This window comes from Vanessa atalanta, chromosome 30, assembly GCF_905147765.1.
Source record: "Vanessa atalanta chromosome 30, ilVanAtal1.2, whole genome shotgun sequence".
NCBI classification, from domain to species: Eukaryota; Metazoa; Arthropoda; class Insecta; order Lepidoptera; family Nymphalidae; genus Vanessa; species Vanessa atalanta.
In genome coordinates this window covers 4,982,093-4,988,092 of record NC_061900.1, presented here as the reverse complement: position 1 = coordinate 4,988,092, position 6,000 = coordinate 4,982,093, and positions in this window count along the sequence as shown.

Here is a 6,000-nt window from a genome sequence, read left to right as displayed (position 1 = left end):
TTATTACCTGAAACACAGAAAAAGAAATTAATCATACATAAAATATTCTTGATATATGAGCCGAGATGGCCCAGTGGTTAGAACGCGTGCATCTTAACCGATGATTTCGGGTTCAAACCCAGGCAGGCACCACTGAATTTTCATGTGCTTAATTTGTGTTTATAATTCATCTCGTGCTCGGCGGTGAAGGAAAACATCGCGAGGAAATCTGCATGTGTCTAATTTCAACGAAATTCTGCCACATGTGTATTCCGCCAACCCGCATTGGAGCAGCGTGGAATATGCTCCAAACCTTCTCCTCAAAGGGAGAGGAGGCCTTTATCCCAGCAGTGGGACATTTACGGGCTGCTGATGTAATGTAATGTCATGTAAAATATTCTTCTACTACTCAAACACAAATACTTAGTGGTGTGTTGTGGTTTGAACGGTGAAGCCAGTATTAAAGTTTTTGATAATGTTATGTATGTACGCAAAAAACATAAATGTTTTTTCTAGAAATTGTGACGTACTATTAATACTACGGACAAGAATAAACTTGTTACTCCAAGTACCCGATTACACAGGGTTAGTAACTCTTTTTTGGGGCAACAAAACGTTAAAAAATTACCCATTGTAAAATATAAACGAATCGTTAAAGAGCGTTTGTGTGCTAAATGATATTATAACACTAATGACAATTTTTAGTGATTGATGTGAAAAAAATATATCCCGCTGAGTTTCTTTCGCCGGTTCTTCTCAGGTCCGAGGTGCTAAATTCCGAACCGGTGGTAGATTTTTGACAATCAATAAGCAAGTGTAAACACTTCTATATTGAATAAAGATTTTTGACTTTGACTTTGACAAGCACAAGGGACATAAAGCCTGGGTTATACGGGGTCAGTAACAAGGCGGTACAGTAAGCCAGTCTAGCGCTACTGCCTAGCCTGCTACTGGTCTCGTGTACACACCTAGTTATCAAAATGAAAATATACTTTATTCAAGTAGGCTTTTACAAGCACTTTTGAATCGTCATTTAACAAACTATTTAAAGTAAAGCTACCACCGGTTCGTAATGTAGATTCTACCGAGAAGAACCGGCAAAAAACTCAGTAGTCTTTTTTCAACATCTAAAAATACAGTCATGTTAGTTAAATACAATTATATATGTATGTCATGTCTCCTGCCTGGAAGTCAACGAGCATTAACTCCACGCTTTTTTTATCATCTATATAATCTTGTATCGAATAATTTGCTTTAATTATTAATGTATTTTTTACAAATTATTAGAATAAATTCATCGGCAAAGTTAAAAATATCTGCGGAATTTCATTATAGAAAGGGATACCTCGTCCCTAAAATAAATTTTAAATAATTTTTAAAATAGATTCAACTTTCCTTCCTACTAATACAATCAGTACTTATATAATATCGTTAACAGACATACAACACGAATCAATATACACATATATATATATTTAAAATAAACATCAATTCTTCACACTTATAAAACGCCTTACAGAATAATATACGTCAAACAAAAATTACGTTTAATAGTCAAAGGATAAGGTTTGAATTTAGTTGATAATAAATATGTCAACGAAATTATAAAAACCGACTTGGAATAATTTTGTAGCTCTATTTGTTTGTATTCAGAGCATTTAAAATGTCCTGGCTCATTATTTTCTTATTAATCCACGGTACGTATGTATATTTAATAAATTTATATCAAGTAAAATCCGTTTATAATGACGTCGAAGGGAATTGACAAACACGTCATAATAACCGGACGTCATACAAAGCGTTTTGTAAAAAAAAACACGTAATAAGTACATACGAAACATGTATGTATTTATCATATTTTAATGTAAGTGATCTGTAACTTTTGTCTGCTTTTGTTTTTTTTAAAGCAGCCTCCAGCGAGAAGAAACGACAAGAAACTCCCATAGTTGCTCTTTTCAAATAAACAGATTTACAGGCGTCTTTTCTAGACGTTATTAAGCGAAGCTACCACCGGTTCGGAATGTAGATTCTATCGTAATCTTTTCCTAAATACAAAGTTATCTTAGTTAGATCTATAACCTAGGAGCCAAGGAATCATTAAGGTATAAATTTAAATAAATTAAGATATTGACTGTTGCTTCTCAATATATATTCTGTAATGTTTTGTACGTACGGAAAAATATTAATGTTTTTATGAGAAAATGTGATTCTCATAACGTTGGTACAAGGAACAAACACAATCTTGTTACTCCTGTTACTCGACTGCATAGAGTCAGTAACTCTTTTGTGGGACAATGTATACGCTTCTACAACAGGATCCCAGAAAGCGTTCAAAATGCTTCTGTTACCAAATTTAAAAAAATTGTTAAGGAACGCTTGTGTGCGAAAGGTTACTATACAATTAGTGAGTTTATGATTGATAGCACACCTTGGGAATGAAACGATCGCCTCCTGGCTGTTTCTACTCATATACAATTATGTATATAATTAATTTGACGTAAAAAAAGACCCGCTGAGTTTCTTTCGCCGGTTCTTCTCAGGTCAGGGTATTCTTTCCCGAACCGGTGGTAGTGTTTAATTTGACCATCAATAAGAAAGTGTAATACTTCTATATTGAATAAACGAATTTGAGTTTGAGTAAGTACTAACTCCAAAAACCTGTGCGCAAAAACTGTACACTGCCGTGATTCGATGAGACGTGAAATTCGACACGACCGGAGAGCCTTCCGACGCAAAACCAAAGGCTTTACGGGATTTCAAAACACACTATCGGAATACTTTCCTAAGAAAAACCTAAAAACTTTTTATCGGCTCGACCTGGGGTTTGAACTCAGAACCTCGTAGAAAGAGAAAAAAGCGGGGAAAGGCGTAAAGATAATACTTTTCGACTTCAGGCAGGATGTATAGTATACATATATAATTGTATTTGGCTAATATGACTTTGTATTTTAACTGAGATTCTTGCTGGTTCTTCTCTGTTGAATCTACATTCCGAACCGGTGGTAGCTTCCCTTAATATAGCTTGTTAAATGACGATTCAAAAGTGCTTGTAAAAGCCTACTCGAATAAAGTTTTAGCATTAGCATTTTTTTTAGACTTAAAATTATATTTTAAATTCTCAGTTAAAGGGGATAGTAACAAATTGTGTAGCCATTGGAGTAACATGGTGGGATAAGACTTATACTCCCTCAGATGTAAAGGACGTTTTTGCCCAGCAGTGGGATATATACAGGATGTTACGTAACTACAAATTTGTGTGATTTGTTTTCAGATTACGATATAATAACAGCAATACCGTGTGGATATTATAACAGCCCTTGTCCCATTATGAGTACCGTACCCATGCCCGGTGCTACCCCCTACGTCAACCCCAGCCCCGGTAATCTTAACGTTATAGTACCGGGGTGCGATGAGAGTAAGTACCGATGTCCTCCTGACACATAGCGTTAATTTCCCTATTTATTATATTATGTATGTGGGAGTATTTTATTTATTTATTAACTATTTATTGCACCCAAACTTAAAACTAAAAATTACAATTTTGTTACACAAAAGTTGTATGAGGTGCAACAGGCGGCCTTATCGCTAAGATGCGATCTCTTCCAGGCAACCTTTGGGCAGAGATATAAATATATGTGAAGGGTACAGTAATTTTAATTCAGTTTACTTATAGTATAAATACATAACATAATAGTACACAATACACAGATAACAAAATATATATATGTCGGAGGAGCAGAATGAATGAATGTTCTTTAAGGCGGCTTACAGTAGAGAACTGGCAGAAATTATAAATATAATCATATAAATATAAATAAATATCGGACAACATCGCATACATTACTCTGATCCTAATGTAAGTAGCTAAAGCACTTGTGTTATGGAAATTCAGAAGTAACGACGGTACCACAAACACCCAGACCCAAGACAACATAGAAAACTAATGAACTTTTTCTACATCGGCTCGGCCGAGAATCGAACCTGGGACCTCGGAGTGGCGTAGCCGGTAAACTGGTGTACATACTATTCGACCACGGAGGTTGTCTAATCTGTCAGATAAGGAAGCGCTACGCCCTTTTCAAGCGATCCTCTGTTTCTAATGTTATTGTTTTAATTCACACTCGAGCCGGTGAACTACAGGCACAAGGGACCATCAGCTGGCCCATATGTTGGCCAAACTATGCTATTAAAAAAGCACGGCATTTTTAAAACAATTTCGACATTGATATTTAATTATTCTCAAACGATGTGGATTAATGATTATGGTGATTTCGTCATGACCGATTTTGGTGACGGCGCCCAGTCTCATGGGAGTCTCATCAACGACGTAGGACGTATTTTGAGGCGCAAGTGTACACGGGAACACAGGTGCACTTTCTATACCGTCATTCATAATCCGTTGGGACGGCAAATCTTATCATTACATTAGCAGCCTGTAAATTTCCCACTGCTGCGCTAAGGCCTCCTCTCCCTTTGAGGAGAAGGTTTGGAGCATATTCTTCGACGCTGTTCCAATGAGTGTTGGTGGAATACACATGTGGCGGAATTTTGTTGAAATTAGACACAAACATGTTTTCTCACGATGTTTTCCTTCATCGCCGAGCACGAGATGAATTATAAACACAAATTAAGCACATGGAAATTCTGTAATGCTTTTTAACCACTGGGCCATCTCGGCTCTTATTATCTTATCGGTCCACCTTATAACCTCGAGATCTTCGACTATGTCTCCAGACATTAGAATCGATTGTAATTATTCTAATACATTTAAATTTTACAGGAATATCTATTTATAACCGAAAACCAGGCAGTCCTCTGAAAAATCTACTGGTTAACGTCCTCAGTTTGCCAGGAGTGGCCGCCGATACAATACTTGCGGATATGTAAATGCAGCAACATGAAATTTCCTTGTAAATTAATATTAAGGCATAAACAGTATATACACGTACAATAAAAAAAGATTAATTAAAAAAAAAAAAAATTTCGCTAAAATACTAATTACACAAATTAAACATTAAACGTCAAAATTTTTTTTCATGTACGATAGTTTTAATATATCTTAAATACTTATTGAGTTTAACACACATATTTTGAAAGGAAAATCAAATTGTATTTTTGCTCTGGCAACATTATAATTCAATTTAAATTGCGTTGAAATATTGTTACGTATAAAAAAGGAATCTTTGTCATAAATAAATACTAGTATTTATGATAATTGTTAATTGTGTAAATATAATAATAATATATAATGGTTAGTTTTTTTACGGAGCCATTCATCAACAACAGTCCTGCGAATAATTCGACCAGAAACGTGAATGACAGATGGGCGTGCATGAAAATCAGTTCATTGGTCACGTTGGTTCAAGGTTTACCGAATTTTCTCGAATCATTAAGTTTTTGATAACCATGCATCGTGATGTGTGCCACCGTTCGCTACAAATTTTAAATACACGTACAGTAACTATAAATGTAATTTTTGAAAATAATTTGTTATGAGCCATTGTAAAGGTTTAATACAATTTTTCAAAGGTTTAATAAAATAAATCATCTTTAATTACTTTGTAAAAGTATAAATTATTTTAAAAAAAAGCATAGATATTAGAAATAATATATTAAAACAATGTTCTTTAAAGGATAACGTCAACGATATTTTATCGTGAATTTTTTTTCAAAACAGATGACTAAGAAGGCGGCCATATTGAAATTTGACCATTTCGCCATTTGACAGGTGCTACATCATGGCGCGCGTGACTCACGTATTCGGTGAAACCACGGAACGTTCTAGAAAATACGCTAATATTATTAAAATAACTATTGTACCTATGACTTATTTCAAACAAAAGGTTACAGATAAATTAACAATTCCGACAATGAATCGACGCGTTATCATTGGTCGAGATCTTGAATAATCTATTAATTATTGAAGTCGTTATCGGAATTTTGGAAGTAAAATTAAAGTGGATATAAGTAGTTAAGTGTAATAGTGTTTTATTATAAACTAGCAACGCGCCCCGGCTTCGC